Here is a 13,130-nt window from a genome sequence, read left to right on the forward strand (position 1 = left end):
GGCGGGATTGGAGCCAGGCCGGGAGCAGCTGCCTGCCGGGCTGCCCGGACACGTGGGGATCCACAGTGCCCCTGCCATCACCCACCTCAGGCTGGTGCCAAAGCCCCCGGTGACACGGAGGGGGTATTAGGTCAGATGAGTTACATTAAGTGGCAAGTGATAAATTCAAGATGACAATTCAAAACAGCAGTGTTTCTTCTGGTAATTAATTCCAGTGGTGCCTGAGGCACTGCTTAGCTGCTACAACCAGTGTGGCCAATGCTGAGCAGCTAATGAGAAAACATTACAGCAAGAATTAGGGGCTGGTACATTCTGGCAGGATGAGGTCACTATGATTAGAAAATATTAATGTAGGCTTAATGTGATAAACTGACTGTGACAAACTTTATTTTATCTGTTGGTGGTTAAAATGCGAAAATAATTTTATTTTTAGTTTTTTTTTTTTTTTTATTACGCCCCCCAGCTTTTATACTCTGCCTATAGTCCAGTGGCACCAAGTGCTGCTTCGGTGCTGTCATATGCAAACCATGTCAAGGCTGGTTAGCTATTGCAGCCGGACACAAATTCTTTCTCCTCTTTCATTTGTTTTAATTACTTTTGTCAGGTAACAATGAACGCTCAGCTTAGAGGAAGCAGCTTTATGGTTGTTACCTATAAGCAGAAAGAATGACGAGAAAATAACACTTCTATGCTCCAACATCCTACTGCCTTCGGTCAGCAGCAATGATGAGATTGCGTGATATTGTCTAGCAAAAGGCAAGCACATCCTAAAACCTTTGACTATGTTAGATATGGGGAAAGGCAATGCAAGAACAGTTTTATAGTCACAACCCTGCCCTGTTGCTGCAGCATGGGTTTGAGGGGTTTGTTGTGAAGAAAAATCCGTACCCTACAGCACTTTAAAAAAAATGACTGTGAGCTTTTCCCAGGCTGTGATGTTATCCTCTATAGTCGCAGGATTTGTGTTATTCGTAAACTACAGGTGCTGTGTACTAGCCTAATGGAAACCTGTGGGTTATAATGTGCTTACTAAGCACTTTTACCAATAGAGTTGAAAGCATGTTCTGCTAATTATGGAGTGAGACTTATTTCCTAAGTGTTTCCTATTAATTGCAAGGATATAGATGAGATGGGCTGCATATGGTGGCATTTGCATTTTTTGTTGTCTAAAGCCTAACAGTTACTTTCACATTTTTGCTTTTTTTCTTGTTACCACGTTTATGTAACAATCACTTTTCAACTGAAAGCGTTATAAATACTTCAGTATAAATGCTTCTATAGAGCGGATAAAAATAGTGTTTAATCACATCTGCAAGACTTCAACTAGTCCCAAATGTCAAATAATATAATTAATTGGCAAGCTTGTAATCAAATCCATGCGTTATCTCAGAATATATTGAGCTATCAGGGACGTTCTTACCCTGTATCTTATTACAGTACATACCTTTATCTTTTACAGAAAAAAAAATCTTTAAAAATTTTTCTTATTTCAGCAGGACATTATTTTGCATTTTCTTCTTTATTTCACCCACCTAACTCTTATCTTTTAGAACTCCAGAGTACTCATAGGAGAAAACATAAATTCCATACAGTTTTTTTCTCTCATTCAATTATTTTTATATAGTATTGAACTAGCAGAGTGGAAATATATGATTTCCAATACAAAACTTGGAACTGATGTTTGAGGCCTACAGTTACAGAAGATAAGAAGTTAAAAATAATTGTATTAAATACATTGACCGTTTTAGTAATCACACAGACTTGCAATGACACTAATATTATTTTTCTGAACAATGAAAGCATCATCAAGGGTAATATGCTGTAATCTGATCAGTGACATTTGTTTTCTGTGGTACTAAAATCTTTTTGGATGTACTCCTTTTTGTGTTTATATAATAAGCTTGTCACTTCACTCAGGTTTTATTCCTTTCTTCCTGTAGTTACACAATGGACAATTACTTTGTCTTCATTTTCAGGTGAAAGAAAAAGTATCCCGCAGCTTAACCCCTATAACACACAGCCTTAAAATCTCCATTAATTAAAAGATGAATTGGAAAATACAGCTGAAATATATTAAATGCAACAATTTTACTCAGGCCTTACTGCCATTTATTTTTAATTTTTAAACCCCATTTAGGCAAAACACTTTAAGTGCAAATTAAGCTCCAAGCAGGATAATTAAAACCCAGGTTTAGAACTATTAAAGTCCTAGATAGACTTTGGAATTTCTGTAGATTCCTATACTGTCATCATAGTGGTGAAAGAAGGAGTTAGGTAATTATCTGTATTTCAGAGGAGAATGCATATTTTCCTGGAAGGCACAGGAGAATGCTTCTTGACTGTATCAGTTTTGAACTCATCTTGGAGAGCGCCATAGGAAGAGATAGGAACACATGTAGAATTGTGTTCCAATGAATAAATGTGCGTTCATCAGGTCATAGGTAAGATCTATGAGTACTAATTGCTAATCATTTATAACCCACACTTGATCAATTTATTTGCTCATCAGAATTTTGTGGGCATAATAAAAAGTGAACAGGCATAAGAAGTCTTTGCATAGGTTTTCTGTCTGCAAAATTCAAATGTTGCAAGAGCCTTCATTTTCACAGAAGACTGGCATGTGTAGTACACAGTAATCCAAATGGGGGAGAGGAAGGTCTACTGATACCATAGTAAAAAAGTGTTTTGTGATAAAGGTAGCTTTTACCTGGCATGTCTTCCTCTACAATTTGATAAGTAGTGAACAGATAGCTATGTTTTGCTACTATTTAAATTATAAACTGTCTGGGAAGGGAATTATAAGGAATGGTTCAGTTTGAAGAGGTAAAGTTCTCAGCTCTAAACAGGATATTAAGTTCCATGTGGTGTATTTTATGAAGGTTATTTCATGTTAAATTGGTGTGCCTGGAACACAAACTCACTGCAAACTTTTGATAATTTTTTAAAAGTATTTTAACTAAAAATTATTCTATAATGTTTCATTAATACAGGTATCAAATAACATCTCAGTGTAACTTCCAGTTTTAAGTATGAGCCATGAGGTAGACATTAAATGTAATAAACAGTAAAACTTTAAAAATGGATTTTTCAGTATGGCTATGGGATATGACTCCATCCTGGAGGATGGCCAATGAGTTTGGATTTTAATTTTGATATAATAAGCCATAGTATGGTTTAAATACAGGCTTTCCATTTAATCCTGACTACCGAATTTCACACCATCGGAAGAAATATTTTATTTCACAAGTTTAGCCAGGGTTTTGAACAGTCTGTGGCGTTTTGTTTTCAAAACAAACCCACAGAGATTTTATAAATAGGTTGTTCTTCAGATCCTGATGTGAAACCTATGTGGCTGATAAAACAGACAGATGCTTGGAAATCTTTTTTCTTTGTTCTCTATATAGTTTATACTCACTAATACCTACATTAGTGTATTCTTCTTCTGTTCCTGAGTACCCGAAGCTATTTAGTGCAGTGAACATGGGGCCGGCTGAACACACAACCATTGAGAGATGACAGGGTTTTGCTGCAGTAGGAAACCAGGGAATATATAATTGCATCATTGTCTCTTGTTCTGCTCCCATAAGTAACTTGCTTAAATGTCATTTCATGCTGCAGGCTCTCACTCTTCCCTTTGCCATAAACCTTATTCAACCTGCACTCAGCCATCATGATAGCAGTGCCTGCGCCCGGAGTGCACTGGCATCCCGGGGGATTCGTATTCAGGCATCACCGATCGTTGACCTGGCTATTGTTGTTTGTGATACTTACTGGTAAACTTTTGCAATCAATACAACATCAGGCCGCCTAGCTCCTGGGAATGGAAACCTGAAACAGTGCACTTAATCTTGAAGCCGGCTTCTGCTCCCTGCTCTGCTGCTAAACTGGGTAGTTGGCCTACTTGATGCAGCATTATTGCTGCAGAGGTCAGATGTGAGCTGGCTTGGCAAGTGCTGATGAATGGCTGTTTGTGATGAAGCACCTCTTCCGTCCAACAAGAGACATTTAATAATGATGGACCATAACTGCGCACACAAAAAACCTTGTAGCTTGTTTGTGAGCTTATATAGTGAAAGCTGGAGAAGGCAATGTGTTGGGAGCAAGTGTTTGGAGAAAAAAATAATGAGGAAAGCAAGGTCTTATTAAGCTAAACCTTCCAATTTGTTACAAAATTGTAGCAGTTGCTGCAAATACGTTCTGCAAATACATGTATTTTCATGGTGATCTACTTGCATTGGTTCCTCTTTTCCTTGCGTTTAAAAACAAAAAATCACTTTGCAGATTGACAAATATAGGAAATAATCTTAAAGGCTAATGAATTAAAATTAACACAAATTAACTCTATAGGAACTTATTTTATTTGAACTGTATGCTCCATTGCCAAATACCATGTTTTGCTTGAAATCAGTGATATGGGCTGAGAGTGGGTACTTATGTATGTCTTGCAAAAATTAAGTTCCTCCTTTCTAGAAAAGAGAGAAATCTTTGTGAATGAAATGAACTGCACAAAAGCTCATCTTAATGCTGGAGAGAGCTTTCCACAAGGTTTGTATCTTGGAAACAAAAAGCCGAAGTAACCAAATAATCACTTCTGGATTCATCTAAGTTGACAAATGTATGATTTTATTATACCACCCTACCCCCCCCTGCCCCTCCAGTGTTACCCAATGCCTTTGTTCCATGGGTTTTCCACATGTTCTCTCCTCTGTCTCTTATGGACATTGATTGCAATATCCAAACAGAAAACAAAGAACAGCTCACCCCCACAAAGTTGGGCACTAGTTGACCGCTAAAGCTACAGGCCAGCAAGACCTCTGTGATATGCTCTATTGCTCTGTTCTGCAGCAAAGGCGGCAGACGGTGGTATTTATCGGCCCAGATATTCATAACCATGGAAGCACTTCTTACAGATGCAAAACACCCCTGCAGATCCATAGGGGAGCGCCTATGTATTTATTTGGTTTTTGAAGATAGGTTAACTGGCCCTGGGTAAGTAGTTGTAATGTCTGTAGCGGGAAGGATGTGAAAGCTGGTAGAGTACTGCCAACACCGGTAGTTTTTAAAACCTCCTTTTAGCCCATGGACAAACATCACTGTTGAGAAAAATACGTGTTCTGTCTTAGAAATTCCAGTCCTGCAAGTTAATGCGTTACAGCCAAAAATTCAGCTGTATGATGAAGTGTCCATTTGGATCCTGACACTTTTTCACTTCTGGTATTGCACATGTTTGAAAACTGTTCTGTAGGAGGGAAGAGCTTTGCTCCAAACGTTTTCGTGTTTCCTATTTCAGTCCAAAAACTGGATGGGTCACTATGCAAGCCTCAGCACTCCTTCTAAAAATAGGTTCAGCACTCAGATTATTAAAATAATATTTGTATGATGTTCCTAGTTTTCTGGCAGTGCTTCATTGATTTCTTTGTGATATTTAATACTTTTTTTCCCCAAAATGTTTCATTTCCTTTTCTCTTTCCCATCCCTGACACATGGTGTAGACCGTTACACTTTATTACAGGAATAGCTGCATTTATACAAATATAGATTTATGGAAGGGTAAGGGCTGGAAGGCAGAGTTGACTGATGAGAATTCAAACTAGCCAAATAGGGCCCATTGGCTTTAACTGAGTGTAGGCCATGTTATTCTTGGTCATGGCTGGACTTAAATTTGTGAGTTTCTGGCATAAACCCCTGGAGTGTGCCTCACTGACAGTGTTTGTGCTGATGCCTCTGGTGCTTGGTTTTTTGGTCTTGCTGTGTTGCGTGTTGATGGAGTTGCATACAGGTTTTGCAAAAAAAACCCTTTTTTGTGTATGCAGGTAGCTTCAAACTACTGCTTTTGGTTTTGATGAAGAGCAATTAGCTGCCATGTGGGATTTTTGACTCACACTGGTTCCGTTTTCTTGTACAAAGGTAATAACAGACTGTTAGAGGTAAAATAGTGTGTTAGGTCACTTGGGCCAGGCTCAGAGGTATGAGTTCTACTTTGGTAAACTGGTAGGATAAACTGATGCGATTTTACAGGTATGAGAGTCAAAAATGAGTTCAGACTAGGAAATGAGTCACTTATGAGCAATGATATGGAGGAAGGTGCTGCTTCAGGAGCCCCTTGTAGTCTCTTGTTGCTTGTTCCTCCCACTGCAACGCTGCCCTTCATGCGGTTTAGTTACTCTGAAATGTTTGAAAATGATTTCTTACGAAAATTTCATTCACTGTCATAAGAAAATCCCCATCCTGCTGAGTGTGTGGATGATCTTGAAAAGGAGAACCCATTTCTTTTCTTACTGAAATACGTTTTTCTTGGTTATAGCTAAGGCAGGAGGCAATAGCACGAGGAGGCCAATATGCATATTTGTGAATGGTCCAAGAGACTCTGAAGAGCTGAGACACAGCTTTATACTCAGGTCCTTCCCACTGTGCTGTGACTCTGGTGTCCAGCAGCAAGGGCTGTAGGTTTTAGACATGATGTTGCTACTGAATAACTCTAAATCACATTCAAAGAGACGAAGCACCAACCTGTGTGGGAGAGGGCAGAGTGTGTGTTTGCAACTTGTAAGAGAAGTGGAAGGGTATAATGATTAAGGATGCAGGAAGCAGATACGGTCCTTAGGGTGAATCAAAGAGACCCACTTGGAGTGAAACTAAGTATTACAAAAATTTACCTAAGCATAAGGTCTATTAGGTTAGGGAACAATTGTAGAAGAGAAATAATTAAAGCCCCGTTTCTTGAGACTTTTAAAACTGAACAAGTCAAAACTCTGGAAAATATACTGTATATAGCATAATATAATGACAGGAGGATAGACTTACTCTAATAGGGCTATTTAATTTCTAATTCCTATGAGTCGCTTAAGCTATTTATGCTTAATTTTACATAGTTATGGCTACAGAGTATAATCATCCAAATTGTAATAAAATCAGATTAAAAAAAAAAAAGCAATGTCTCATTTTGCTTCAAATGAACTAACCTGCCTCAGAAATGAATGACAATCCGTGCTGCTGGGGCAGCAGCGGGGTCACCAATGATGCGTTTAAGTAATATCAAGTCCTGTACTCAATTATACTTTTGTATTTTGTTTGTCCAGAAGTGAAAACCAGAAAGTAGATTATTCTGAGTGCTGTAAAACTAGGAACTACAATACCTCCAGAGCCCTATCCCATTCGGTTCTTAACCGATGAGGGGGTGATTCCCTGGCTTTGGCCTGCTTTTGGACTGGTACCCTTAGCCGCAGTTCTAGAGTCGTGCTGTGCTTTTCCTGTCTTGTTCCTGTGAGCGTTGGGCCGTGCTGCTTGCTGGGGTGCAGGGCAGTGACCAGGGGCTCCTCGCTTTGGCTCCCTCGTTGGGGAGGGATGTGCAAAGCACCTGCGATGTGCCTAAATGCTTCCCTGCCAGGCAAGGGAGGGGAAGGAGAAGGGGCAGAGGGAGCTGTGGGCTCATCTCCCTAATCGTGGTGGGGGCTGCAGATTAGTATCAGGAACAGTGTATGCACGCATGCTTAGTTTTTTCATTCAACTCCTAACACGTTTGTTTTATTCCGTGACTGCTTTTCCCCAAGATTGTATTGCTGCTTTGGTTTCAGTATGGGTAAAAATTCGGACATCAACATTTCTTTTGTCCTTTCTCTAACACAACCACTACAAACTCTTCTTTGGAGTTATGTTTACAGCTATTTGCAGAGAACTACTCTTATGTTTTGCTATTATTTTTTCCTTGATGCCCGACTCTGAGATTCAGCGCCCATCTTGTTGGGTTTTTTTTGTTTGTTTGTTTTTTGTTTGTTGTTTTTTTTTTTTGTTTTCCAAAAACCCTGTTCTGAATTCCCAATGAGCAAAAATGTACTGCTAACAATTAACATGGCAAAAGCTGCTCTGGATTTGCATTAAGAACTATTTCGGTGCTTATAACTGTCATGTATCATATTTTTAATTTCCATCTGACCAATCATACCAATACAAGAGATGTATCATCCTGTGAACGGTCATTAAATTCAGCACTAAAACACCTGATTGTGACAGGAAGAGAGAAATTTTGAGCACAATAAATTTCAGTTGGTTAGGAAATGTATTTATTCGTCACATTTAATTAAAATGGAAAATGATGTGAAATTCCTTATTTTACAAAATAATAAACTATAGCCTACCAATGGGTTAAAAATAAACAGAATCCTTCATATAAAAAAAGGCAAAAGAAAGAGAGGAACAGTAATGACAGTTTTGAAGTATCCAGTACCTGTTGTGACAGGAATAACAAATTAATTGGGACTATAACGGATTCTTTGTAAAGGTGAAGTAAACACACTTGACTGTATATTTTTCACCATCAGTTAAGTCTCAATTGGTTCTAAAAATAAACAGAAGACATTGAACAGTTTTAATGGATTTTGACACCTAGGTATTATGCTGTCACTCCAGTATAAATGAATCATAACTTTAGACTGCGCCAAGGAATTACTACACATTTGGAGAAAATTTATGGTGCACCAGGCTTTGAATCATGATGTGATATCAAAACTAAAGTCATAAGAGGAAAAAAGGCTAGCATAAATTATTATTTATCCAAGCCATGCATACCCATGCGAATGCAACAGGTATGGATTGCAGGGTTAGTTAGAAATGCCACTGTAATTTCTAGCTGTTAACACCTCTCAGAGTGGCTGTTCTGGCAGAGCTCCCAGGGAGCTGCATCCAGAGGGGAGGTGAGTACAAACGCTGGACAAATCACCATGGCTGCCAGAAGTTTGTTTCTTCTCAGGATTTGACCTAATTAAGAGTTTTACCAATGAAGAGGCTAAAAGAAACAATTTCAGCATTTGATCTTACAGTTATATTAGGTTTAAATTTTTTTTTTTTTTTATATATCTAACATAGGACTTGTAGCTGATGAAGTTCTTGCTCTGGGCTCAGAGGGACCTTAAAGTGTCTATCAAGCGAGGAACATCTGCAGAGTGACTAGTCGCTAATTTGCTCTGCGCTGTCATATACATAGGTAAGCCTTAAAATATATTACACAGGCATGCATACAATATTTTCTCTTGAAATTTATTTGAAAACATGACAGTTTCTGCAGTTGCTTAGACTATGATAGCACACTTCTAATACTTCTAAGAAACAAAGGTATAAACAAGTATTCCTCATTCATTCCATACAATATTCCTTAGGCTGAATTGTGTTCAATGCGCAACTGCGTAGTGGTGATTTTTATAAGTTCTTATAAAAATTATCCTGTTTTTAAAAATGGCTTTATTCAAAGCACAGGCAGGTGTTTGTAAATATTCAATTTACAGTATTTATACAGCTTCCTGTACAGCTGCTCTTGTTTTTGAAGAATGCCTTTTCTAGCATTTTGCCTTAAAACTCAACCACTTCTTCAGAGTTTATTATAAAATACTACAAAGAAGAGATCTAATTTTTAAGTCTTTATTAAGCGAAAGGGAACAAATCCAAAGAAGATTATAAGCAGACAGAGAGAAGAGGTTTTATCTGGGAGTTCACAGTGTATCAGTTCATAAAGCTTTTTCACATTCTGTCCGTAATGCATTACAAATGTGGATTGATTCATTATTTCTGACCCACTGGAAGGCTAATCATCCTTTTAATGACTTTGGTACTCTTCCCTTTGAGGGGTGGTATGGTGCTGAACTTTCTGCTGACAGCCTTAGGACTCGAGGACAAATCCTCAGTGATACAAATGCTCTGTTCTTCATTGAACCAAACCTGCTGGTACTGTGTGCTTGCCTTTGCTTTTTGCACAGAGGTTTGCTTTTCACCCTCTGCCCAGCCATTACCCCCGCAGGATCCTGATGCCACAGACGGTGCCGGCAGCCGTTTGCCTTGCTCCGTGGCGGTCTTCCTATGGAGCCAAGAAGCTTCCCAGATCCATCATGTGCCTGTAGCTGTAGAAAGTGTCCTCTCTCGTCCGCAGCTATCGCTGCTTCTTGCTGCAGCTATTAATCTTACAGAGGAGACCAGCGTGATGTTTGAAAGCAACTTTATATCATCTTTTATTAACCAGGTTAGTGCTGAATGTCTGTCACCAGGAGAAGAGCTATGCAAACGACACGGGTTTTTTGCCCTGTTGCTGAACTGGGAGAGAGGAAATGGGGAAAGAGGAGACAGCTGGGTTTGTTCACTGGAAAACAGAACTAGGAAGAAGCAGCCGATATTCAAAAAATGTCTAAGGTTTTTTTTTTTTTGCTTCAGTTTAAGACAATTTGATGCAAGTAATTTTTTTCTTTCTTTGCCTAATATCTTTTTCAAAGTAATTTTTAAAATGGGAGAAGCTACTTCCCTCTCCCCAGGGGAAGCATAAGGAGGCAGCCCAGGCTGTGCTACGGGGGAACCTGGGTCTCGTGCGCGAAGGTAGCGTGGCACCATCGGCGTTACTGTGCCCCAAACTCCCTTCAGTGCCCTGCTTCGCACACTGACCCTGCCCATTTTCTCTTAAAAGGAGTCCTGACAGTTGATCACTGTGTCACCTGTTCCCTGGTAGTCACTAGCCCCCGAGAATGGTCTTCTGGAGGGGTAGGGAAGTTATCTGCAACCATGCGAGGGTCCGTGTTTCCCAGGGCTGGTGTTGCCCAGGGTGTGTTCACCTCCCACTCCCACCTGTTGAGAGGAGTCAGAACAAAAAGTTAAAATATTCAATCTTCCACAAGAATGTTTTTAACATACCTGTGATAGTCTAGTGGATAGTTTTAAAATGTGCATCAGGTATAATAAGTTGGAGAATAAACACCATTATGATATCCAGCTCTTTCCCCCAAAACTGCTGCCAAAGCTTTGCCAAGCAGTGGTAGCTGCACGCAGCTCTCCCTTAGGATTTTTAAGGGTGGAAAGTCCCAGCTAATCAGAAATATGCACAAGCATCTAAAACATCCAGTGTCCCAGACTGGGTCATATGTGGGAGAAATTGCATCCTGCCACGAGTGCTGAGTCTCCTCCTCCCTGGTGGCAGCTTGTGGGCAAAAAGCATGTGGAAAAAAACACGGAAAGGATGTTTACTGTGTGTGTACCAAGTTTTAATGCTTCCTCAACCTGCTAAAGGGGATCCTTCTGGGCAGGCAAAGTGGTGGGAGGCATATGCTGAGCACCCTGAACTTGGGGCACTGGCAGGAGTGCTGTAAGATTCCCAAATTTATCTGGTGCCAGCAGTGTCCTGCTTGAAGGGGATGCTGTACATTGGGTGTTGGCATTTGAAGATTTTGACTCTATCTGTGAGCAAAAGTACTGGTACCTGAGGAACTTCAAGCAGATTCATTTTCACAGCTTGTCCAAACAGCAAGAAATGAGAAGGTGAAAGATATCCAACATATCATGATGTCTTTCCCCATTAGCTTGTTACTAATATGTATAAATGGTATTTTTAATATTGAAAAATGTTCATTTTGAGATTGTAATACTTAAATTCTCATCTAATTGCCTCTTAATTCCTCTGAAATTATGCTAATTATAACAACATTCTATTAATAATGTTAATTTTAAAAAGGTTTTAAAGTTATTTCCCTGTAAAGAACCCTGAAGCATTCTCATAGTACGATTACTCTAAAGATACTCATTTTAGATCTTTCTCTCTTTATATTTATTTGTGGCGTGGCAGCATTTCTTTTTGCATAGAGTACATTAGTTAAGGATTATCAATTAATTCTGCATGGATATCCTCAGTTTTATAGCCAAATCGTTCTGGTAATAGAGAGATACTGTTAAGATATATATCTTATGGACTTTTTCTTAAGGGGAATATTCTAAAATTTCTATTCTCGTGTCCTACAAACTCTAAGGTATTTTGTTTTCATAAATTATGAAAGGAAAATGTCATAAGCTATCACTGTTTCTGTGCTCTGCCTTTGCTGACAGCTGTATGATGCTCATTCAGTGCAGCAGATTGGGAGCTGAAAGTTTCATCAATAAATATGACTCTGATGGCTTCATGTCAACGGTCAAGGTAATGGCCTTTTATTATCCTGGAAACACTTCCACAGGCACATGTGTATTTTTTTCTTAAACTCTTCTGAGGAAACAATTTTTTACTTTTGCTCACAATTTTAGTCATTGGCCTTTGTAAGTGACATTATAAGGCATTTTAATTAAAGAAGAATTATATAATAATTTTTATTCCTTTATTATTGCATGCTGAAGAACAAAGAAATGAACTAAGATATAATGATGAACTGTCTTATTGTAAACTTCTTGTGAGGCTCGTAGAAGTATTTTAGAGTACTTTGAAATCTATAAAAATAAAAAGCGAAACATGCAACTGACCTATTTGAAAAAGTACAAGGTACAGCACTGAGAGGTCTGCAGTATTAAAAATGATAAACAGGTTTATTCTGCATGAATTGGATGAGACATAGTTTCATATTTTTTTGAAATTTTTATGGCTAAAAATATTATTTTTTTCATGGAATTTTCTAGTGCATTGTACTACTAAAGAATTGTTGTAACTTATATAGATACTGCCAGGAATAATGTGCATCTATTAGGGAAAGAAATGAGCATTATAATACTTCAAGCTTTCACTGCTGGTGTTTTATTTTTTTTTTTTTACATGTTAAATACTTGCTAATATTTAAAATGTTTTTGCAAGTTTCAACTTTTCTTGGAGCTTTTTGAAGTGGTCTATTAAATGTATTTATCATTAATTAAATTAGATTTTAGTAACAGCCATAGACAGGTTTCTTTATCTGATTAATTAGGCAATACTTGGCCCTCAAATACTTCCTTGTAAATAAAAATCCAGGGAAAAAAAGATACCTACCCTTACAAAAATATTTCTCATTCAATGGCTGTACTACAGTTTTATATTTTATCTAACAGTTTTAACATGTAGTTGTAAGGTTTTTTAAAAATATCTAGCTAGTTTTAATGTGTATATGATCTCAAAATAGTACCTGAGTTGCACAAATTTCTTCTTAAAATACGTATTCCACAACGTACAGAAAACCAGTAAATTTCAGTGAATTCCAACATATCTGGAAGAACTAACAGCTGCCAGTAGATTAACATGTTAGTGAAACTACTGGGAGATACAGCTTTGACCTACTAATGTGAAGAACACAGCCTTTTTCCACGTTAAAGCTGTATTCCAGTTTGGTTTTCCTTTTTTTACTTTTCTGCATGGGGCTTTTAGCTTCCATCTG

General features: G+C 38.3%; 1 protein-coding gene across 1 annotated transcript in view; it reads left to right on the top strand.

Moving 5' to 3' along the window:
* Nucleotides 1-13,130, top strand: part of LOC148052339 (uncharacterized) — a 148,012-nt gene that overhangs the window by 61,253 nt on the left and 73,629 nt on the right. The window contains exons 3-5 of the mRNA XM_087732930.1: nucleotides 8,863-8,980; nucleotides 9,788-10,006; nucleotides 11,848-11,935. The gene's annotated coding sequence lies outside the window, so the exon portion shown is untranslated. The remainder of the gene's footprint in view (nucleotides 1-8,862; nucleotides 8,981-9,787; nucleotides 10,007-11,847; nucleotides 11,936-13,130) is intronic.

This window comes from Nipponia nippon, unplaced genomic scaffold (genome assembly GCF_047370975.1).
Source record: "Nipponia nippon isolate SJK-2023a ecotype South Korea unplaced genomic scaffold, ASM4737097v1 scaffold_5, whole genome shotgun sequence".
NCBI lineage: Eukaryota > Metazoa > Chordata > Aves > Pelecaniformes > Threskiornithidae > Nipponia > Nipponia nippon.